General features: G+C 44.5%; 1 protein-coding gene and 1 long non-coding RNA gene across 2 annotated transcripts in view; one reads left to right on the top strand and one right to left on the bottom strand.

The window, feature by feature from the left end:
• LOC116475177 (uncharacterized) overlaps positions 1 to 22,249 on the bottom strand; it is a 79,432-nt gene extending 57,183 nt beyond the window's left edge. Inside the window, exons 1-2 of the long non-coding RNA XR_004249839.1 lie at positions 22,217 to 22,249; positions 13,413 to 13,640 (exon numbers count right to left, since the gene is read on the bottom strand). This is a non-coding gene — a long non-coding RNA (uncharacterized LOC116475177). The remainder of the gene's footprint in view (positions 1 to 13,412; positions 13,641 to 22,216) is intronic.
• GNA14 (G protein subunit alpha 14) overlaps positions 1 to 24,851 on the top strand; it is a 227,156-nt gene that overhangs the window by 180,650 nt on the left and 21,655 nt on the right. The window lies entirely within an intron of this gene.

Here is a 24,851-nt window from a genome sequence, read left to right as displayed (position 1 = left end):
TTGCTGTCCAAAACAGAAGTATTTCATCTTTAAGCATATTCTGTACTCCTCCTTTTCCCTGATGTCACTATGAGTCCAAGCAGACCTGCTTCCTCAACATCACTCATATGGCCTCCCAAACATACCAAGGTGCAGTTTTGCTTTTTTACAAAATTATGTATGCACGTGTCCATCATTCCCAAAGGGGCAGAGGCTTTCTTTTTATAACATCAGCATCTAGTCATCTGATAGGTATTCAATACATGTTTGAATGAATGAAAACAAAACCCAGGAATGCTGAAAACTGATGAGTGAACCAGAACCAACCATGCCAAGACTGTCTCTTTATAGCCTTCTGTGAAAGAAAAATTGTCCAAACCTGGTCTGCAGCAGAGCTTTCTGCATGATGTAATGCACGGTCTCTTTCTGGGAAGTAATTCACATTCCTGATTAAATGCTTGGGTGATTTTTTGATACTCCTAAATGATTAAGAACTTCTGGGAAGTTAGGGTTGTCCACCCAACTGACTGATTAATCATAATCTTTAACCAGACTTTTTTTTTTTTTGGTTGTCTTTTCTTGTAGAGAGTATAAAACTTTGATATGTGCTTGTAAGCAATTTGTCTTAATTAATTTTAGGGTGACACAATAACAGTAGTGTGTAAAACTACAATTGATTCTTACATTAATTTGTCTGGAAAGTTCTTTTTTTTTTTTTTTAGCATAGTTTATCCTAGGACTATTTCTGGGCCCTCCCTCTTGGCAAAACAATTTATATATGAATGCGATATTTCATTTATTCTCTCTTCACCCCACCCTCCTCTCCCAGCTTTCCTTGTCCCTAAGAATAGGGCACATGCTAAGTCTGGATAGATGAATGATAGGTCTCATAAGAATGAAGAGAGGGAACTGGTAGTACTTATGGGGGTGGGAGCCTCATGCAGCTCCATATAACAAAAGAGGAAATGAGGAGGTAAAGCATCCTACAGGGACCTGAGACTAACAGGTTGGCAGGGCACAAATCATGCAGCACCTTGTGGACTTGCTAAGGAACATTGATCTTATACACACATCAAAAGATGAAACTGACTTTAGCTAAGGGCTGCTGAAATTCACAAAAATGTGCTGCTTGTGTTGAGAGTTTTAAAAACAGCACTCTTACTGGTTGAGATAGGCTAGGATATGCGGGAGAAGCAAGCAATACTCAAGTCTCAGTGACCTAGAACAACTAAGATTTATTTCTTGCTCATGCAACATGTCCAGCCACAGGGGTGAGGGCTGTGCTTCACACAGTTACCACGCAGGACCTGGGATAACAAAGATGTTCCCATTTTATAATCATCACAAGGCTCCAGGATTTGTTGCAACAGAGAAGAGAAGATAGAGAAGCATGCAGCAGCAATTAAATGATTCTGCTTGGAAGTGACAAACTTCTCACATTATGTCGACCAAATCAGATCACATAGTCACACCAACTTCAAGAAGCACAGGGGAAGATAATAGTCCCACATTCCTGGAAAGAGAGAAACTCTTGAAATATTAATAAATATTATAAATGTCTACTCTATATAGCAAACACAACACAAGGACAGGATGGCCACTTCAGATCTTGAAGGATGTTTTAGACGGTGACCGAAAAGAGAATTAGATCGACCTGTGTATGTCTGATTAAAAGGAAAGATTTCAGACCTTCAGAATGGCAGTGTGAGGGTTTTGGTAGACCCTCTCTCCAGTGAAACAGCCATTTAACTGGTAAAAATTATAAACAACTATTTAAAGCCTCTAGAAATTGTCCTAAAAGCATACAGCAAATGGAAAAACATTTATTCAAGAAAATCTACTATATGCCAGTAACAGCATTAAGAGTTGGTAGCATTTGAGCCATGACTCATTCTCATGCCCCTGCCCCCATGTCCATGTGATAGAAGGTCTATCCAGGAAGATGTGGCCAAGAAGATGGGGGCTGCTTCTCTCCACTCCCCAGCTCCTAGTCTAGGACCCCTCTGAGAGGGGCAGGCTGCCAGTGTATCTCACACCCTCTAGCCCTGAGTTGTGGAAGTGCTATTTTAGGCAAGTGTGGCTGAGAAGATCTTTTCCCCACTTAGAGCTTACTTGTGGGTCAAGGGGTTTGATTCAGACATGATAGGTCAAGACAAATCTGGGGCCCCTGAGTGTCCTTAATGGATGAAAATTTTATGCCAAGAGGGGGCAAGAAAAGAAAACCAAGTACTCTCAACTTTTTCCCTCCCCCACGCTAACACACAGTGCCCACTTGTAGAGCAGAAGTTTCACTACAGAAATGGGCCATTGTCCCTGCTCCCAGCTCTGGTGTAGTGGCTGGGTGTTCTATCTAAAGTGAGATGCAGGTTGTCATAAGAATGGGAATGGAGAGCTCCATTGCACTTGACTAGTCTTAAAAAAAAAAAAAGGAGAGCTCCGCAGTTCTGCCAGAGGAGTAACTTTATTGGAAAGCAGCATGAAGCAGTTCTTGCCTAAGTTCATTCACAGTAGACATGTTGGTGGTGAGCAAGTAAGGGGTGGGGGCTGGTAGCTCCATGAATCTAGTAGCCACATGCAACATGGCAGATTGGAAAGAGACAGCCCAGAATACCCTTCCTGAGATGATGTTCACCCCAAGGGCTTCAGAAGCGTGGTGTACACAGGCTGTATTCACTCAGGAACAATCAGAGAGGGTCATGGGTTAGACTGGAAAGCATTCTCCAAGCCAAATAGATCCATCAGTAACATGTAGATTTATTGGACGACTTTGCGAGAAGACTCAAAGGGCATAAGCACGACCTCAGAGCAAACCCCGGCTCAGCAAGCTACTCTGACCCAGAGGTGACTCCTAGGAATCCAGACTTTAAAAAATTACACTCATCCTGGTGATCTGAACAGCTGGGCACCTGCCCCACTCTGCACCCCCTCAGGAGTGCCCAGAAAGAGATGCTCTGAGCTACTAGTCCCTGGCTGAACATGGAGCAAAACTGTAAACTCCCTGAAATGTGAAAGCAGTCTCCAAGACACACACACACACACACACACACACACACACACACACACACAGTGGTAAAAGGCAAAGAAACCTAACTGGCTGAGAGGGCTTAAGCACAACCTTTGATCAAAAAGTGGTTTATGCTGACTCAGGGGCCAGCCTCTAGGAAGTGAAGGGAAGAAACACCCAAGCAGAGACTTCGGAGGCTCCATATGGTTGGGAAAATAGACATCACAGAGTTAGTCACGCAGAGTCCCTAAACGAACAAACAAATGACCAAACAACAAACTCAGACGAGAGAGAGAAGAGGGGAGGGAAGGATAAGTACATAGAGTTGCTACCATGTATTATCTAAAGTGTCCAGTTCTCAACAAAAAGCTCTAAGTCATGCAAACAAATAACAAAGTGTGACCTATGCACAGGAAAGGGAAACAAACAAACAAAAAACAGGCTTGGAAGGCCCCAGAGGTTGAACTTTGCAAACAAAAACTTTAAAGCAGCTATTATGAATATATTCAAAGAACTAAAGAAAACCATCTTTAAAGAATTAAGCAACAGACTGACAACAATGACCGAACACATAGAAATAGAAATTATAAAAATGAACCAAGTGGAAATTTTGAAGTTGAAATGTACAATCACTGAAATTAAAAACTTGCTAGAGAGGCTCAGTAGTAGATTGGAGCTAACAGAAGAAAAAATTAGTGTGAACTTAAAGAGAGATAACGAGAGATTATGCATTCTAAAGAACAGAAAGAAGAAAGAAAAGGAAGCAGGGTCTCAGATCAACATGGGGCACCATTTAGCACCCCAATATTTGCATATGGAATGCAGGACAAGACCAGAGAAAGGAATAGAAAAAAATATTCTGTCATAATGGCTGAAAACCTGCCAGATTTGATGAAAAACACTAATCGAAGCATCCAAGGACCTCCATGAAATCTAAGTGGGATCAATGCAAAGAAAGCCATATGCATTCACCCAGACACATTATAGTTGAACTGCTGAAAGTCAAAGTGAAAGAGAAATCTTGAAAGAAGCAAGAGATAAACTACTCATTATGCACAAGGGAACCCTAATCAAATTAATAGCAGAATTCCCATTGGAAAAATAGAAGCCAGAGGCAATGAAAAAAGTCAATCAACAATCTTATATTACCCAGCCTGGTGGCACATGCCTGTAATCTCAGCATTTTGGGAGGCCAAGGTGGGAAGATTGCTTGAGCCCAGGAGGTCAAGACCAGCCTGGGCAACATGGCAAGACCCCGTCTGTATAAAACATTTTAACAATTGGCCTGGTGTGGTGGCATGCACCTGTGTTCCCAGCTACTTGGGAGGCTGAGATGGGAGGATTGCTTGAGCTTAGAAGGCTGAGACCTCAAAAAAAAAAAAAAAAATCCTATATCAAGCAAAGGTAGAAAACCTATGTTTTGAAAATGAAGGCAACCCTCATACATTGTTGGTGGGAATAAAAAATGGGGCAACTGCTTTAGAATACAGTTTGTCAGTCCTTTCAAAAACTTCAACATAGAATTACCCAGCAATTCTACTCCTAGGCATATACCCAAAAGAAATGAAAATACACACCTGCACAAAAACTTGTATTTGAATGCTCATAGCCAAAAGTGTAAAAAAGTCCAAATGGCCTCAACGAAGGAGGAGATAAATAAATGTGGTATTTTCCTACAATGGAATATTATTTGGCAATAAAAAGAGATGAAGTACATGCCCTACGGCAGGGAGGAACCTGGAAAACATTAAGCTAAGGGAAAGAAGCCAATCCCAATGGATTACGTGTTGTGTGGTTTCCGACATAGAAAACATCCAGAATAGGCAAATTCGTAGAGACAGAGGTTGTCTTATTGGCTGCCCAGGGCTAGGAAAAGGGGGAGTATCTGGCTGCTATCACAAAGTACCACAAATTAGGTGGCTTAAAGCAATAGAAATGTATTCTTTCATAGTTCTGGAAGCTAGAAGTCCAAAATCAAGGTGTGGGCAGAGCCATCTTCCCTCTAAAGCCTCTAGGAGAGGCTTCTTCCCTCCCTCTTTCAACTTCTGGCATCCCAGGAGTTTCCTGGCTTGTGGCCACGTAACTCCAATCTCTGCCTCCGTCTTCCCTCTGTGTCTGTGTCTGGCTTCACATGGCATTCTCCTCTCTGTGTGTCCGTGTCCAAGTTTCCCTCTTCTTAAAAAAACACTGCTTATATTAGAATAAGGCCTACCCAAGTGACCTCATCTTAACTTGATTACATCTGAAAAGATCTGTTTCCAAATAAGGTCACATTCACCAGTACTGGGGATTCAGATTTCAACATATCTTTTTGCAGGGATGTAATTCAACCCATAGAATCCTAATAGGTATCGGGGTTTTCTGGAGGGGTGATCAAAATGTTCTAACGTTGATCATAATGATGGTGGCATGACTCCTTGGATATTCTAAAAACCATTGACTTGTGTGTTTTGAATGGATGAATTGTGTGGTATGGGAATTGTATCTCAAAAAATTGCTTTTAAAAATGAAATAGAAATAAGAATATCCCTAGATTAAGAAAGAAAGAAATACTTAAAGATGGTCTTCAGGTTAAAAGTTAGTGATGCTAAAAGGTAACTCAAATCCACATTTTAACACACACACACACACACACACACACACACACACACACACGGCCGGGCACAGTGGCTCATGCCTGTAATCCCAGGACTTTGGGAGCCCGAGGTGGGTGGATTGCCTGAGGCTAGGAGTTCAAGACCAGCTTGGACAACATGGCAAGACCCCATCTCTACAAAACATACAAAAATTAGCCAAACTTGGTGGCAAGGACCTATAGTCCCAGCTGTTCTGGAGGCCGAGGTAGGGCAATGACTTGAGCCCAGGAGGCTGAGGTTGCAGTGACCTGAGATTACACCACTCTACTCCAACCTGGGCAACAAAGCGAGACCCTGTCTCAAAAAAACAAAAACAACAACAACAAACCAGTTCCAGCAAAGGTAATTATGTAAGTAATGATAAAAGGCACTATAACTATATATTTCTCTTTCTTTTCTTTGCTGATGTAAAAAGCAATTATATAAAAGAGAGGAATCCATACATTCACTTTCACTCACATAAGCCAGAGAGCCCTAAGATTCCTTCTAAATTTCAGCCATCAGCCTGGTTCTGTCCAACTTCCAAGCTGCTCTCCTATCCCAATATTTCCTGTCCTTGGTGGGGGTTCCTGGGGTATTGACCTATTGAACCTGGCATGATTCTGCCACCACCCATTCCTGAAATGGAAGCCAAATAATTATTTTTGAGGCATTTCTCATTGCTGCTGATACTGGTTGAGAAACTACATGTGTTCTTTGCTGAAGGAACAAAAACACTTATCTGAAAGTTAATCACACTTTCTAAATGACAGAAATGTTTGGCTGGAGTTAAAAACTAAAGGTTAAGGATAAAGGTCCATTTTCTTAGATTTAATCCCCTTGGCCTTGGTCCTACCCCGGGCTGGGAGATTTTTAAAAGCAAAGGTTAGCATCTGTCTGAGAACTGACTGGTCCACATATAATACAACATTTGTCTTTTTCTTTTTTTAAGTGACATCCACTGATTCCAGGCTTTTTATGAGCAGCTCTGGTTCTTGGCTGTCTTGAGTAGAGAATTATTATTGGCATTGCCTGAAGTGTGTCAGCTGTTTGAGATGCACTGTTGCCGCATCTGATTGTGATGGGGACTCCTAGTATCTTTCCTCACCCAGAGAGCAAAGGAGGTCTACTTACTGGTGTGGGAGTTTTTAGATTCCCACGTTCCACTGTCACTTTTGCTCTGAAATCCAATGGGGATCCAGTAGGACTCTGTATTTGGAAATGGTGCGCTTCGCATTCGCAGCAGAGGATCAAGATCAGAGCTTAGTGATCTGACACCCCCTCTCCTAATCTGTGCTGCCTACCCAAGTTGTTTATTACCCTTGAGTTGTTTATTACCCTTGGGTTGGAGACACCTTAGAAGAGAGAATTCCAGTGGGTTACTCCTCTGCTGGAGAGGCACGGAGCCCCGAAGAGAAGACTTAAGTGCAGCAGATCTGGTGGAGGAACTTGGTGACTGGGCATCTGGGGACCCTGGGGAGAAGTTTAAAGCTGCCAGTTCTCCCTGAACCCGAAAAGGTGAGGCAGGGATGGTGGTGAGAGGGGATGACAGAGTCAGGGATTGAGGGGCAGAAAGGATGAGCTGAGTCATTCCTTTTCCCACCCCCCTACCCCCTGCCCCGAGATGGAGTCTTGCTCTGTCACCCAGGCTAGAGTGCAGTGGCTCCGTCTCAGCTCACTGCAACCTCCACCTCCTGGATTGAAGCGATTCTCCTGCCTCAGCCTCTCGAGTAGCTGGGATTACAGGCACCCACCACCACACCCAGCATCTAATTTTTGTATTTTTAGTAGAGATGGGGTTTCACCAGTTTGGCCAGGCTGGTCTTGAACTCCTGACCTCGTAATCTACCCACCTCAGCCTCCCAAAGTGCTGGGATTACAGGCATGAGCCACTGCACCCAGCCTGAGCTAAGTCATTTCTAACCGAAGTTGGGAGAATGGAGAAAGGACCAGGAAAGGGGGAGCGTACCGTCAGCCTCCCAGGCAAGAGCCACTGGGCCTGTGACCACAGCAGGATTCCCCCCTCACTGGTATTCCAGCAACCTCCCCTGAGCCCCAGAGATCTCCCAGAGGAAAAGAACTGTCTGAGAGTCACAGCTGCCGAGTCTGGCTGAACACATGCCCAGGGACAAAGAGCTGCAGGGCAAAGACTGGTGAACATCTGATGAAAATGTCGGTTTCCAGATAAAATTTACTTCTCAGTAGTCAAGAGAAGCCTTAATCATGCTGCTAAGCTCATGTTCATACTCAGAAAATCTCGTCTATGCAGGCTGGACGAGTGGTCTCAGCCTAAAAGCCCTCAGTAGCAACCATGTGATTTAATACACCCACCTCTTGCCTTGACCCCCAATAGCAGTTTCTCAACAGCAACAAAAAAGCACATAGAAAGCAAGTATATAAAAGAGAGGAATCCATACATTCTTAGAGCACACAATAAGGCGTGTGCTTATTATATATTGTGTGCCAAGATTAAAAAGCACAAAATATATATGTTCTTTGGCTTTTACTCTTGCTCAGGAGAATATCAGAAAGCACTGAGCCTTTTTTAGGGAAAGATGGTTTGCTGGGATACTATTATTTGTTCAAGAAATTCTAACAGTAAACGCATGCTGATTTAAGAGAAGCATGTTTGCGGGGGGGGGGGGGTATATATTGCCAGTACCTTAAAATAAAAGTGAGTATAAAGCTACAAGGACTGTATCCATCATGATTTACTTCCTAATTGATCCTTATGATATAAGATCATGATATAGGATCCCCGTGTTGTCATTTACCCCTTCTGATAAAGACGGTGAGCGAGGCTAAGAACATGAATTTGGAATCAAAGATGGAATCCCACCCAATTGCTTACAAGCTGTGTGACACCAGGCAAGTTGCCCAAGCTTTCTGAGCCCTGTTTTTTACTTTTTAGAATATAATAATTTTGTTCTAGAGGGATGTTTTAAGAATCACTGTTGAGGCCAAGCCCATGTTTTATTCCAGAGCTTCTCAATGTTAATAATGCAAATGAACTACCTGAGATCTTGCTAAGACGCAGCTTCAGAGTCAGTACCTGGGATGAGAGCTGAGATTCTGCATTGTTAGCAAACGCTCTTGCTCCCGTGCTGGTGCACTGTGGCTGGTCTGAGGAGCTCACTTTGGACAGCCAAGTTTTGCAGCACTCACAGCGGATGCCACCCCCTGCAGCCCTCCGCGGGGGCCTGGTGAGAGCCTGCTGGGGACCCACCTGGGACTCATGAAGGCCCATCATTCAGTGACTGATCGGCATGAGTGAAGGCTAGATATCTGCCACTTATCACAGCTAATGGAACTGTCTCCCTTAGATAAATTGAGTTAGAGAACAGCTTTAGGGTGAACAAATTAACTTTATACTTTATTTTCTGAGCCCTTGACGTCTGTGATCCCACTGGGTTGATTTGGTTTGGTTTTTCGGTGAGACCTGTAAGGGAGAGGTGCTATAAATAAATCCAATTTACGAAAAAAAACAAAGTCAATGACACTGGACCTGGCCCCTGCTCTTCCATCCACGCCCCACAGCCTGTGCTGGTGATAATGTACTTTGTTCTTTTCATTCTTGGGCGCACCCTTTCCATCCCCCATAGCCGAGGTGTAGTCAGGGGGCAGGTCTGGCTAAAGATGCTTTTTTGGCCCCTTCATTTCTTTCCCTTTGCTTCCTGCATCCTTGTCCCCACACCCCTTTCTCTCCTAGGAGCTCCTGTGAGGACCTGCAGGGACTCTAGTCCATCACAGTTGCTTGCAGACGCCCTCCCAGCCAAGGCTCAGTCATTGGTCCCCATCTGTCCAGAGTTTTGCCAATTGGTTTATGAATTAATTTCCTGGGGCTGTCTTAACAAACTGAGTGGCTTAGAACAACAGAATTTTATTCTCTCAGAGGTCAGGAGGCCAGCAGTCAGAAATCAAGGTGTCGGCAGGGCTGGTTCCCTCCGGAACCTCCAAGGGAGAATCTTTTCCATGCCTCTCTCCCAGCTTCTGCTGGTGGCCGGCAACCCTTGGCATTCCTCGGCTTGCGGACACAACACTGCAATCTCTGCTTCCATCCTCACATCGGCCTCCGCCCTGTGTCTCCCTCTGTCCTCTTCTGTCTCTTATAGACACTCTCATTGGATTTAGGGTCCATCCTAATCCAACGTGACCTCATCTCAATCCGTACTTCAATGACATCAGCGAAGACCCTCTTTCCAAGTAAGGTTAAATTCCGAGGTTCCAGGAGGAGATAATTTGATGGAGACACGATTCAGCTCACTAGTTGGGAGGAATTTTTCTGATGGGAGGTTTGGAGGATGGGAGAAAAAGAACAGGAAGACCAAAGCAGAGAGGGAAATGAACTTGTCCATGAGAAGTGCAGGGAGCTATAGGGGATCCACGAGACCCATTGGTGCCCGCACCAGGACACAAACCGGTCTCCTCTGCCCAGCCACAGTGGGGTAGCAGGATGGGCAGGGCACAGAATGCCTGGCAGAGGCTGGGCGAGAGATGCCAGGAGGATATAAGGCACTTTCTAGGCCCCATGGGCTGTGAGAAAGCCTTGTACCTGGAAGTCAGGGGAGTTTGGGGTCAAATAAGGACACATTATTATGCTTGGCTGCTGAGAAGCTCATTTGACATTTGGAAAATAAAAAATGAAATTGTTGAGGGATCAGACATTGCTAATAGCTCATAAATAGCAGAAATTATGGGCCCAGCCTCCCCTGCAAGTGGGACTGACAGTGCAGAGCTCAGGAAAGAGCTTGCGGGTGGGACCTTGGAGATGAGGGCCTGAGAGCAGTGGGGTCTCCTGAGGCAAGAGGCGGTGCCTGGGGCCATATGTGGGGGAGGAAGTTGCAAAGGGAGACATCCTGGGTCTGCACACTGCCCAGGAAAGAGCACATGGAAGCAGACAGGAGGCAAGGCCAGGCATCATTTTGCCTGGATTCCCCAGGCAGGAGGGCACTGGAGAAGACTTTGAGATGAGGGCAGGCTGGGCTTGGGCTGAGCTGCAGGCAATCTTACAGTAAGACAATCCCCCTGCTCCTTATGTTTGATTGTGGTAAAATATACCTAACATAAAATTTGCCATTTTAGCCTTCTTTCTTTTTTTTTTTTTTTTCCTGAGACTGGGTCTCACTCTGTCACCCAGGCTGGAGGGCAGTGACGTGATCTCAGCTCACTGCAACCTCCACCTCCCAGGTTCAAGCGACTCTTGTGCCTCAGCCTCCTGAGTAGCTGGGATTACAGGCGCGTGCCACCACGCCCAGCCACTTTAGCCATTTTTAAGTGTACAATTCAGTGGCATGAAGTACATTCACATTGTTACGTATGTCCCTTATTTTTTATCATGAGCGAGGGACGGAGGGCGATGACCTATTGTCGGTGACACAGTGCCATGAGGAGGTGGGGCTAGAGTCTTGGGTAAGGGGGAGAAGAGGACAAACCCCCCTCCAGCTTGTGATAAAAGGAGCTTAGGTTCTGCAGAGAGGTGGACTTTGTGGAACTCTGGAAAGCACAGTAGAGATACTGTTGAGGAGTAAATGGGCACTGATTTCTGCTGTGTCCCCTCGGGATGTAGCCCTGCTAAGGCCAAATTTGCTTTGAAAGCCAGAGAAAAGCCCTCGATGTTGATAAACAATCTCTGATACAAAAGTGCACAGATTTCCTTAGTATCTTTACTCTAGGAAAACAGTACACTAAATTGAGAAGAGACTTCAGTGCAAGTTCTTTTGAAATACGTGGGGCATCCTTATACTAAAAAAACATTTGCTGTTTATCCGAAATCCAAATTTAACTGATGTCCTGTATTTTTATTTGGCAACCATATTCTGATGAGACTTTGATATCTGGGCTAACTAAATCTGGGCTAACTAAATTCGCTAACTGTGCCCCACTGTGATGGGGTCTTCTCACCAGTCACTAATCCATCAGAAACCCACCGCAGGTTCAGGCGCGCGTGGCCAGCCCATTCCTAGCCCGCCACACTGCTACCCAGACAGAACATCCACTGCTTCCACATTCTCCCCAGGCTGCAAAGAGTTCCCAGGAGACTTTCTTTTCCCCTTCAAAGCTGTGCACTTGGGCCTAGTTTCACCTGCAGAGAAGTGGGTAGTGGCTGATAGAGGAAGATGCGGGTCCCTGACAGTCGCCTCTGCTCCATAGTGCCATCTAGAGGAAAGCCAGGACATATGCTCTGAGGAACGCAAGGCTGGGGTGTTAATAAGCAGGCCCTTGGGAAATCTGGAGTGCCCTGTTCCCCTCATTATGATCCCGATCCCAGGCAGAAATGCCTGTGGGCTATCACTACAAAAGGAAAACAACAACCAAAAATGCATCCAGGATTAAAACCGCCATTTCAAAAGCACACCATTAAAGCAAGCTGTGACCCAAATATTTGTTTTGGTGTGCTTAAGAGTTTTTCAAGCAATTGAAAAGAGTGGAAAAAGTGAAACACCAAGAAAAAAGAAAAAGAAAAAAAGCAGAGCAAGGAATTGTTGGATGATTCTCTGCGAGCCAAGGGGGACTTTTTTATTTAAAAATATGTAAGCTTTGGTGTTGAGGGAGAACTACTGCAAAACTAGACTTGAATTATCATTGGAGCAGGATTTTGAAAATTTATAAAGCATGGCAGGCTGGGCGTGAGGGTGTCTATAGCCCGGATGAAGGTGCTTATGAAGTAAAAGGCATGTCAATGGGAAATGTGGTCGCTGGAAACATGAAGTTAAATTCAGTGCAAAGAGTAGGACAACCTCACATGTGTCCTTGTGTGCAAGGGAAATCAGCTGCCCTCTTGGCTGCTTTCTCACACTCCGGTAGGGCATTGCCGGTCCATCACACAGAGCTGTCTATAAGACATTGATGGAGTACTATGGAAAGCTTACGGGCATGCACAATTGGGCTTAGTCCCTTTACCACTCATTCACTTTATAATTACAGGAAGCAACTGAAGTTCTCTTGTCAATTTTTATGTACTTCAAAGAACTACTAATAAAATTCGAATTTATAGAACATAGTCCCCCAAGGGGCATTTTGTGTTGGTGATAATAGTCTACTAACTTGAAAAGTTGCAGCAAAGATGCGCCTTCCACTAAACTCTAACTCAGTCTCTTTCTTTTTCTCTCTCCTTCTCTCTCTCTTTCTCTCTCACTTTCACTCTTGCTCTCACTCTCTCAAAGGGTCAGAATGCCTGGGTTCTTACCTTCATATTAGCTCTGAAACAGACTTCAAGATAAAACCTAGCTACGTCGCTCTGGCTGAAACTTTATAAAGTAAGCACCCTGGGTCTTGCTTCTGTTAATGGACTTGCAATTGTGGAAGCTGCCACTACGTGGCGTCGTGAGTCACAGTGAATCCTAGTGAGTCACAGGCATGAAACCTAAGTCCTGGCTGTCCCTAGTCAAGGCTATTTATGGTCCTACGTAAGTACGTAAACTAGTCAGCGTGTTTATTTTTTTCATAAACATCACATTGATATTGATATGGATGTAAGCCTCTGACAATAATTATTAGCTGATTTATTTTGTAAATATTGTATTTTTACTATAATAAACATTTTCCAATAACTATATTATATTTATTGTATAAATAATATCCTTTGGAGTAGGGTTAAAGAATGTGGGCTGGCATCAGCGATGTACCTTCAGAATGTGTCTTATCAACTCTAGTTTTTCATACTCTGTTTTAGAAAGAACATACTTTACTCCTCAGTTCCACGGTGAATATTAACAAGTCTCCCATATGGAAACAGTCACATCGTGCTTTTGGGTCTTGGAGTCAGATATTCTCTTACACCTGTTTATAACTTACCAAGGAAAATGCTTACTTACTTGTTTCCAAGCCCTTCTTCTATTTCTGGAACTCCCTTTTCTACTTTCAAGCGGGGTTTAGCTATTTTCAAGTCCTGCACTTCAGAGAACTTTGTTTTACGTTGTAGAAGGGCACTTGCCAGGCAAGGTGTGCAGAAAACAATTCCTCTGGGCTTGACAACATGTGTAATGGTCTCTTTCCAGTCTGGAGAGTTTCATAGGCAGCCAACTGTCCCCACTGTTTCCTCCCTTTAAAATGTAAATGTATTGAAATCAATAGGGTGTGATGGTTAACAGCCTAGGCTCTGTTGGTCAGGCACGCTTGGAATTGAATGGTTGTTCTGGTACTTCTTATCTTCTCTAGGCCTCATCTGTTTCCTTATCTATTACATAAGGATATTAAAGTATCTTATTTCCTGGAGTGATTGTAAAGATCATATGTGATCATGCTTATACTAGGTGGTCACAATAATGGCTCTGTTTGGATTGGCTATTATTATTATTTTATTTCATTTTTATGTATACCCTATTTCCTTATACAACACATTAGAGGCTACTTATAAGACTATCTACCTTAAAATAGTAGTCAGTGCCAGAAAAGTTTTTGAATTAAAATGAAAGAGTGAGGCTGGGCAGGGGCTTGTGGGGGAATGAAACACAGGTATTGTAAGATACAAGTACTCATAAACTTCTACTCAGTTACTTAGACTTAGCCACATATTTGTTTCTGAGCTTCCCACTAGCTAAAGTGAAAAGAGAATCAGGTTCACTCATGTGATTCCTATGGATCACCAGGCAAAACCTACCAGTCTCTCAGCGAAGCATAATGGGTCTTGGTTCTTAACTCCAAGAATATATATTCCTTATGTGGGGCATCATGTGAACAGAGACAGTAACCCTAACAATAACCCTATATGAGGTATCGTAGACACTTTAAAAATATAAGCCGAGGGAAAAGTAAGAGGTAGTTTTACTCCCCAGAGAACTGGGAACAAGACCATGTGCTGGGCAGAATTCTGAGATTCACGCCCCCTGGTGTACACGTCCTGCATAATCTCTTCCCCTTTGGGTGTGGGCAGGACAGTGTTGCCTGTCACTCCCACGATTAGATTATAGGATATACAAAGTGAAGTCCCGATGTAATGAAGTCCCTAATCAGTGGCTTTAAGTAATCAAAAGGAGATGATCCTGGGTGTTCTGACCTAATCAGCCCATTAAAGAAGATCTAGAGTTGAAGGAGAGTCTCTGCTAGCCTTGAAGAAGGATACTGCCATGCTGTGAGACAGCCACATGGCCAGGAACTGAGGGCAGCCTATAGGAGCTGAGAGAGACCTTCAGGTGACAGCTGATGAGACAACAGGGACCTCAGTCCTACGGTCCTGAGGATCTGGATCCTGCCATCAGCCTGAATGAGCTTGGAGCAAGATCCTGAGCTCTGGATGAGAGCACAGCCAGCAAACATCTTGATTTCAGCCTTGTGAGACCCTGCACAGAGAACCCAGTTATACCATTGCCTGGACTTCCGACCCAAAGAAACTTTGAGATCATCAGAAGGTATTGTTTCAAGCTGCCGAGTTTGTGGCAATTTGTTACACAGCAATAGAAAACGAATGCAAACCATATGGCTGGAATCCACAGCCTTTGACTAGATTCAGAAATAAAATCCAGAACATCTAGGGCATTTCCCAAACTAAACTTAACATTTATGGGGGATGCTAAGCAAAACAACTTTTTTCGTTGACCCTGACTGTTCCCATTAGAAAGGCCTTTGCTCTACTGGTGGGGCAGACAGTCAGGTTTCTGGGTTGTAAGCAACAGAAATAAACTGACTCACATTTGCAGAAGAGAGTTTATGGAAAGGCTATAGTGAGGTCATGGAATCAAGGAGCAGGCTGAAGAAACAGTCTCAGAATGGACAGGAACCTGAAAACTCCTGGGGTCTCACTTCCAAAAAAAAAAAAATCCTGATGGCCTGTAGCCACCAAAATAAAAGAATTTCATCTGTTCCTTTTCCCCGTCCCCACCATTATCAGATAACTCCCCTCAAGGTTCAACAGCTCAGCAAAGTCTGAGTGGCCTGGCACTTAGCCACAGGAGAGCAGGAGACCTGAATTAACAGGTGTGCCAAGATGCACACATTGAGCGAAAGGTTATTCTCCCAGGCTCAGTTGTAACCCGAAGGAGAGAGAATGGATGATGGGCCACCCAACAACAAAGGGGGTTCACAAAAGTAGATCAGACTCACAAGTTTAGGGGTAGAATCTGAGACTTCCACCTTTATGTCTTAGTGTTAGAGGAAAGGGGAAGTCACTTTTATAACAAACGGTGAAGACTTTGGAACCACCAAATCCAAAGCTTCAGGAGAAGTAGAGAGAGGGGAGCAGGGGGTGTGGGGTGGAACTACACAGGCAGTGGAAGGCTGGGCAATGCGGTTCTTCCTTGTGAAATCCAAGATTTCGAGATCGGATGCTGCACGGAGCGGGCGAGGAGCCTGAGCTTTGTGCCTGTGCAAATGAGAAGAGATACTGAATCATGAAGCTTTCACTTCTGAGCATTAGCAGAAACTGCAGCAAGCCTTCTGACTTTTACAAGCTATGGAATCGGCTGGAGTCTGAGCAGTTTTGTCCTGTGAGAAAATGGATCCCCAGTTGCCACTGAACTGTCTGTATTTGGCAGGTAGTGTATCCTAAAGCCGCTGTTTGGAAACTCGTAATAAAACTAGCATATAAAAAGCTCTGTGCTATGTTTGGGCCTCCCCACTCCATGTTGCTGTATTTGTTGTGGTGGCTGCAGGCTTATGATTGCTCAGGTTTGCTCAGTTCCATAAATTCTCACTAAATGCTGCATTTGTTGAAGGAATCCTGTCGTAGCTTCAGGGCTGTTCTTGCTGTTGTTTTTCAACCATACACGTGGATTATCTTTCTAAGTGACTGGTTAAGAGTTTGGTGCACATAGTTACACATTTTCATGAACTGTTGCATTTTGTTAATGCATATTGCTCCTTGACTTCAATGTATTTTATCAGTATTTATTGAATGTAAAGATTTTCAGGTAAGATTCATTTATTCATTCAAAGAATATTGATGTGCGAACCACCATTCTAGGCACATGGGAGTACGTTAATGAAGAAAAGAGACTAATATCTGTCTTAGTCTATTCAGGCTGCTATAACAGAATACCTTAGGCTGGGTAATTTATAAAGGGTAGCGTTTACTGCTCACAGTTCTGCAGATTGGGAAGTCTGCAGAAGTCTAAGATAAAGGCACTAGCAGATGCACTGTCTGGTGAGAGTGTGCTCCTCAGAGATGGCATCTTCTTGGTGTCTTCGCATGGTGGAAGGGACAGACAAGCTCCCTCAGGCCTCTTTTTATTTTTATTTTTTATTTTTTCAGGAACAGGGTCTTGCTCTGTCGCCCAGGCTAGAGTGCAGTGGTGCGATCATGGCTCACTGTAACCTCGAACTCTTGGGCTGACGCCATCCTGCTGCCTCAGCCTCTCAAGTAGCTGGGACTGCACGTGCACACACCACCCGGCTGGTTACTTGTTTATTTGTTTTTAGGGATGAAGGAGTGTCGCTATGTTGTCCAGGCTGGTCTTGAACTCCTGGCATCAAGCAGTCCTCCTGCCTCAGCCTCCTGTGTCCTTGGACTTACAGGCATGAACCAATGTGCCCAGTTCAGACCTCTTTTAAAAGGGCACAAATTCATTCATGAGGACTCCACCTTCATGACCTAGTTACCACTCAGAAGTCCCACTTCTTAATACCTCCACGTTGGGGATGAGAGTTCAACGTATGAATTTTGGAGAGACACAAACTTTCAGACCACAGCAGATCCCTGCCCTGAGGAGTACATGTACCACACACATACACTCCACACACACACACACACCCACACACACACCTCACACACACACCCACACACACACCACACACACATACACATACGCACACCACACACACATACACCTCCACACACACCACGGACACACTTCCACATACATATGCATACACACACACACCTCACACACACTACACACACACATACACATGCACACACATACACACACCACATACACACATACACACACATTGTGTGCAGTTCTGCAGTTAAAAAACTTGGATAACCTTTTCAGACTTTGTCCTAAACTAATTTAATCAAGGAACTTTTTTTAAAAGATACGTACCACGTTCTGTAGAGTAGTGTTTTGTTTAATATACCACTCTGGAAAATGCTTATAAAGGCATCACTGGACTGAGTGTACTTCAGGAAAATCATCCATAGATACCATTTCTTTCAAAATTTGGTAAGAGTTAGGTGGCTGAGAGACTAAATTCTCCACCAAGATCTGGAGTGCAGATATTCTTTGTTGCTACTTAAAGGCAAATCTGTCTGCCTCACACGTCACATGAGTAGGGGTGACTTTGGTGAATCCTAAGGCTGTACTGGAGCTTGTCACTTGGCTACACATCTATCTCAGACCTGCTGACAGGACCAGTGTATTTCTATGGGGTTCTGGGTCAAGCAGTCCAGCCTCTTACTGGATCGTGTCTCTCAAGTCAGCCTCTGTGGAGTTATATCCGCTTCCCCCAGAGTGCGGTGCGAAACCAGCTCATAGTGAGCATGGAGCTCACTAGATTGAGTGAAATGTTCCTGGGCTGTGGGGACTTCATGAGACCACATCTAATTTTTGCACAAATATCTGTCACTCACCACCTACCTGTGCTCATCTGGTTGCTCAGTTGGGATTTTTTGACAGGAAATAGGAGACTTGGTTAAATGTCTGTGTAACTTTGAGATGCTTAAGGAGAGAGACACTTTGCACTGACCCCAACAGGTTTCCTTATGCACCTGATTACAACAAAGAATCTCGGGTTCTTGCTTGGGAGAGTGGCTGAGCAGCTTTGCTGCACGTTGGCTTGTCCACCCAAAAGGAAAAACCTGCGGTCCAGAGCCCCAGGGTGACTAATGAACATGTGTGTGATGAGGGAGAAAAAAGTTTGGGGCAATATTATCTTTTGGGGGTAACTGCCTTTGAGGCTGTCTTCCTGGTTATTTTGATTTGAGGCTTTCTTCCTGGTTATATTTCTGTGTGATTCACAGAAGAGAGAGGGACCTACACATTGGTCATCCTCAAGATTTTCAGCCTCACCCTGGATCCCAGGAACAGATCTCTTTATCAATAATGGCATTCCTTTACATCCTCAGCTAAGTGTAGTTATGATGATTGCTTTAGAGCACTCTGAAAAGAGTGACTACAGTGGCTGTGTTTGCCTTTATACTTTGAAAAAAATGTCCACAACAATAAATATTTATGAAGCTTTATAATTAAAAAATATGTTCTTTAGCTAGAGACTGCTAGTGTTGAAAAGACCACCCCCACCTCCCCTCCTCATTTTACCAATGAGGAAACTGAGGCCTTAGGGTCAGATAAATTCATCAAAAGCTCCCTACTAGGGGATGAGCTGAGATTATATCTTGAGTCCTCTTGAAGGAAGCTAATCTGACACACGTACATTCCCCATAGGGCCGTCACATTCTTATGGTCACACTATATTCCGATGCTGTATTAGTCTGTTCTCATGCTGCTGTAAGGATAAACCCAAGACTGGGTAATTTATAGAGGAGAGAGGTTTAATGGACTCACTGTTCCATGTGGCTGGGGAGGCCTCACAATCATGGTGGGAGGCGAAGGAGGAGCAAAGGCATGTCTTACATGGCAGCAGGCAAAACAGTGTGTGCAGGGGAACTGCCCTTTATAAAACCGTCAGATCTTGTGAGCCTTATTCACTATCAAGAGAACAGCACAGAACCCCCCCCCCCATGATTCAATTACTTCCCATCAGTTCCCTCCCATGACACATGGGGATTAAGGGAGCTACAGTTCAAGATGTGATTAGGGTGAGGACACAGCCAAACCATATCAAGTGCTATCTTAGCAAAATCGCCACCAAAAAAAGGATGAAAATTCCCAAACACAGGCCACTAGATAGACTATAGGAAGAATAATTTTTACAGCACCAGAGCTTGTTCGATCTCAGATGGAAACGTGCATCAGGTGACTTAGATTTTTTGCTGCTCTGTACACGTTGGAGAATGACTGTGAAAGTGCCATCAGTTTGATTTGGAGGTGACAAGTAGGTTTTAGCAAGTAGGTGAATTCGCAAATATGGTATCATGAATGATGAGAATCGGCAAGATTTCTTCATTCTTTTGAGGTGGCATGTAAGCCCCCAGGCACTTAGGAAGGTCGGAGGGAGATGGATGAAGATGAGGATTACGGTCTCTGCCCTTTATTAAGAGCCTCCTGTGCATGGGTAAGGCTAAGCACTTGATGTTTTGCTGGGGCTGACCACAAGCCCCAGGGAACAGAAGTGTGTAGTCACAGGCAGAGCCAGCCCCCTCATCTTGCTTTGGTGTATCCCATTTTGTAAATCAAGAGTCAAGACCATGACCATGAAGAATTCAGAGTGGAGACAGAAAAGGGCAATTTATTTAGTCCCACCAGCCGGCAACCAGAATGCCAAAGCTCCAGAATCCTGCAGCCCTGGGACAAATGCCCTGAGGATGCATAAGCCCATGGAATCCCAGAATTTCAAATGTCCTTCGGCCCAGCTCCAGCTTCCAGTCTGTCCAGTACCATGAACTACTGCCAATTCCTCATGTTCTCTTTGTTTCTAAGGTTCTTGTCTGAGCAGGGAGGCGGTAGGGGTCTGAGTGACTGTGAGGCACACACAGGGAATGTCTAGAAGGAGGCCTGGGCCTAAGGAGGGGTTCTCAAGAGGGAGATTATGCTCTGGTGTGTTGCCATCAAAGAACTTTATTTCCTAATGTTTATTCTTCAGCTCAGCCTCAGCTGTACCTGCCTAGCTGGTGTTAAACTAATGAATCTAACATTCCCTTCCCTTTGCATTGGGGTTTGAGTGTGAAACCTGTTTGACAGGGAATTGGGGGAGAATTTGTTTGGATTTGCCTTGACGAGGCCTTTTTCAAAGATTGGGGAGGCCACTGGTTTCTCTTAAAAGTCAGCAGCACCCCAGGGAGAATGTAGGGACTGTCCTTCCACGGTTGTCTTGGATTTCAGGCTCTCTAGAAACGTCTGGCCACTGGTTGATTGACATGGCATGGACTTTGTAAAAACAAACAATACGATATTGAACCTTGGGGGAACTAGCACTTGATAACATGGCTTGCTTAAGGAAGTTATAAAGAAGAAATAAGAAATGGGGAAAATTCTGTTCATTCTGTTAATGGGAATCAGAACAATTCTAAGATTATCCACTGGGTGGCATTTTATTTAATGTTACTACATACAGTCATGCATCACTTAACAAAGGGATACCCTCTGAGAAATGTAAAGTTAGGCGATGTCATCATTGTGTGAACATCGTGGAGTGCACTTACACAAACCTATATGGTCTAGCCTACTACACACCTGGGCTACCATGTCTAGGTACCTGGGTTACCTATTGCTCCTAAGGTACAAACCTGTGCCACGTGTTGCTGTACTGAACACTGTAGGCAGTTGTAACACAATGGTATTTTTGTATCTAACTGTATCTTAACATAGAAAAGACGCAGTAAAAATGCTGCATTATAATCTTACATCCTATCATACCATTATCGTATATGCAGCCTGCTGTTGGCTGAAATGTCATTATGCGGTGGATGGCTATACATGCTTCCAGTTGGGGCAGGTCCACAATCTAAATTATTTCTGGGAATTGCCGTTTAAGGCTTCTGAAGAGTGGGGAAATTTGCTTAGGTGGGATTCTCTTGCTTTTTACACTAATTAAATACATTTTTAAAAAGTTCCTTTTCCACACTCTGCACACTTCTTACCATCATTCTTATAAAGACTAGAAGTTTGAGCATAAAGACAATATTTTTTTCATAGTTGCATACGTCTACCTCGAATAATGCCTGGCAAAGAGTTTATGGGTTCTGCATACACGCATGCCTGATGAATGAATGAATTAGGAATTACGGCTACAGCAGTGTGCTACTTGGATGCATTTAATTCGAATTAAATTCAAATTCAGAACACATTAGCCTACAGTTGGGCAAAATCATCTAACACAAAACCTGTTTTATAATAAAGAATTGAATATCTCATGTAATTTATCGAACACTGACCTGAAAATGAAAACCAGAATGGTTGGATACTCAGAGTATCCTACTGAATGGTTACTGCTTTCACACCACCGTAAGTCTGAAATTTGTTCAGTCAAACCATCATGAGTTGGGGACTGTTTGTAGCAGGGGTCAGCAAACATTTTCTGTAAATGGCTAGAGTGTAAGTGATTTAGCCTCGGTGGACCATACTGATTTTGTCTCAACAGCTTGATACTGCTGTTGCAGGTTTGAAAGCAGGCAGATAATATCACAAGGCATAGCTGTCTTCCCATAGAACTTTATTAGCAAAAACAGGCAGTCTGCTGGATGTGGCCCATCAGCTGCAGTTTACCCTGATCTACATGAAAGCATACACTGGCATCACACAAATGTTAGAAACCGATGTAGTAAAAGAGAAAGAGATTTCAAGACTCTCTGAATAGTAGAGAGTATGCTCTCCGTTCACCAAATCCCATTCCACCTTCCACCTGAACACGTGGGAATACCACATTTGCCAGCCTCCCTTGCACTTAGTGGGAGCCTTGTGACTAATTCTGGCCAATGGGCTGTGTCCAGAGGCAAAGTCCACCATGTCCAGACCTGGCCCGTAAGACTTCCTGAACACTGCTCCACGCTCTCTTCCCTCCCCTGCAGACTGGGTACAAATAATCTAGTGAAGGACTCCAGGGCCCTTCAAGTTGGTGTACTCACTTGCTGGAGTGAGCCTGGATCCCTGAATAACTCTGTGGAGGAGAGTCCTCCCCACCCCTACTATGACCTCATAATGGACTGTAAAGGGTTGTAAAATACACCTGTGCTGTTAAGGCACTGAAATTCAGGGATCGTTAGCCTGTCCTCTCTAATAATACCATGTCTGGGCTCAGATCTGGATAAAGGAAAGAAACTGAAAAATAAATGGAGTTCTCTCCAGGGCTAACAGCCTCCTGTCTGGCATGCCTGCACTTTTTGAGTGGGGAAGAGAGGAACGAGGAGGTTTTGGTACTCGCAGTCTTAGAAAGTTTATGCATAAGAAGTAGTACTGTAGTTTGGGTCTGACAAACGGGACCTTGAAGAGAGAGTCACTGTGAGGTAGGGTGGCAGAAAGGAGCAGATAACAGATAAGTAGCTTTTACAGAAATTTTACATTGAGGCTGGGCATGGTGGCTCACGCCTGTGATCCCAGCACTTTGAGAGGACGAGGTCAGCAGATCCCTTGAGGTTAGGAGTTGGAGACCAGCCTGGCCAACATGGTGAAACCCCATCTCTACTAGGCGTGGTGGTGTGTGCCTGTAATCCCAGCTACTCGGGAGGCTGAGGCAGGAGAATTGCTTGAACCCGGGAGGCAGAGGTTGCAGTGAGCCGAGATTGTGCCATTGCACTCCAGCCTGGGCAACAGAGTGAGACTCCCTCTCAAAAAGAAAAAAAAAAAATTGTACATGAACTGCACCAAAACTTGTAGCCAGGATTTATACTTGGTGTGATAGTTCATCTCTGCACTGGTTAAAATGGATTTCTTTAAGCTAGCCTAGAACCTCCCATGCTAACATCATTTCTCTCTCTCTCTTTGGCTGTATAAGGTAAAATTTACTAAAGTTAAAATAATCAACCAGTACCACAACCTCAGTGGCTTAGCAAAATGAAGTTGATTTTGTAGTCACATCCGTGTCAATTCAGTATAAGTTGGTGGGGGTGTGGCACTTGGGCTCTGCTCCCCAGTCATTCAAAATCTAGATCCCTATCACCTTGAGCATCTCCCCCCACCCCTTCTCCTTCACTCTCCCTCACCTGAGAAATGGGAAAAGAAAGATGGAGGGGGATTGCATGGGAGGTTTTGGAGTCAGGCCCGGTCATGGCATGCATTGCTTCAGCCTGAATTCCCTCACTCAGAACTCAGTTACACGGGTCCACCTGACTGCCAGGAAGGCTGAGAGACACAGCACGACCCACGAGCCCACGAAGAAAGCAAAATAGGATGTGCTAGACCCGCGGCCATCCTGGCTTAGTGGGAAAATACTTTGAGCTCCCAATAACCAACTGTACAAGTAAGTTTCTGAAACCAACCTGTTCTTAAATTGAAGCCTTGCTGGTGTTTTGTTGAATTACTGCAAGCCTTTGGTAATGCTTCCTTGTCTGGAAGGGCCGCGAAAATAATCCAACACCAGAAAGAGAATGAGATTTCTCACAGCTGATTGTGCCGCTGCAGGAAGCCGACAGGTGGGGCAAAGCATTTATTACTTTCTCTGTGGCGGGATCTTTTGGTCTGAGAGCTCCCGTGAGCCCTGCCTCTCTGGTCACTCACCTTTTCTGCCCTCTGCCCTTCCCTGCAGAGCCCCAGTCTTTTCCCCAGCAGGTCCCTGGTCACTGGAAAATTGGGAGTAAACCCTGCCGTCCTCGCAGCAGCAGGCTCCGCAGATTCTGAAGATAGTCACAGACAAAAGAGATATTCCTCTTGCTAAGTTGGACTGTCAGTGATAAAACAATTTTTCTGTGCTAAAGAACTGAAAGAACTCTCTCAACTAGAGGAGGAAGGGAAGGAACAAGACAGTGAACAAGATGGTGACAGGAACAGAAAACTCTATCTTCCCATATAACATGACCACGTTTAATGGCCCCTGGGCACATACAATTAACTGGCCCAAACAAATATATATTTTTTAAAGATGGGGTCTCGCTGTTGCCCAGGCTGGAGTGCAGTGGTGTGATCATAGCTCACTCCAGCCTCCAACTCCTAGGCTCAAGTGATCCTTCTGCCTCAGCTGCCGAGTAGCTGGGACTACAGGCGCGTACCACCATGCCTGGCAAAATTTTTTTTCTTTTTCTTTTTCTTTTTTTCTTCTTAGAGACAGGTCTCACTTTGCTGCCCCAGGGTGGTCTTGGACTTCTGGCTTCATGTGATCCTTCCCGCTTGACCTCCTAACATGTTGGGATTACAGGCATGAGCCACCTTGCTGGGCCCCAAAACTCTTTTCTGAGAAGCAGCTCCACTGGCCAAATACACGCATTCCTTGTTTGGAGAGTGTTGAGGAAGTTGGGCTACCAGATGCTGTTTGGAAAATTTCACGTGACTGTGTTCTACTGAGGATTTAGGCGCTTTCCAGAGCATCTTAGGGAAAGACATGTGAAATGTGATGTAGTAAAGGCTGGTCTGGTCCCTTTCTCGTGCCCCTGCTCCATACACAGAGCAATCTTTGGCAAGCATAGGCAGGAAGCCATGTTCGTGGCAGCAAGAAGGGAAGATGTAGCCCCTTCTCCTTCCGCCCCCATCAGGCCACCTCTAGTGGGAAGTACTAGTTGGCTTATCCCTTCACTCCTCCCCAATTGAAATGTCTCCTTTCCTTTGAGCTCA

Source organism: Hylobates moloch, unplaced genomic scaffold (genome assembly GCF_009828535.3).
Source record: "Hylobates moloch isolate HMO894 unplaced genomic scaffold, HMol_V3 SCAFFOLD_10, whole genome shotgun sequence".
Lineage (NCBI taxonomy): Eukaryota > Metazoa > Chordata > Mammalia > Primates > Hylobatidae > Hylobates > Hylobates moloch.
The sequence above is the reverse complement of the archived record's forward strand: the minus strand, read 5'-3'. Positions and strand labels throughout refer to the sequence as shown.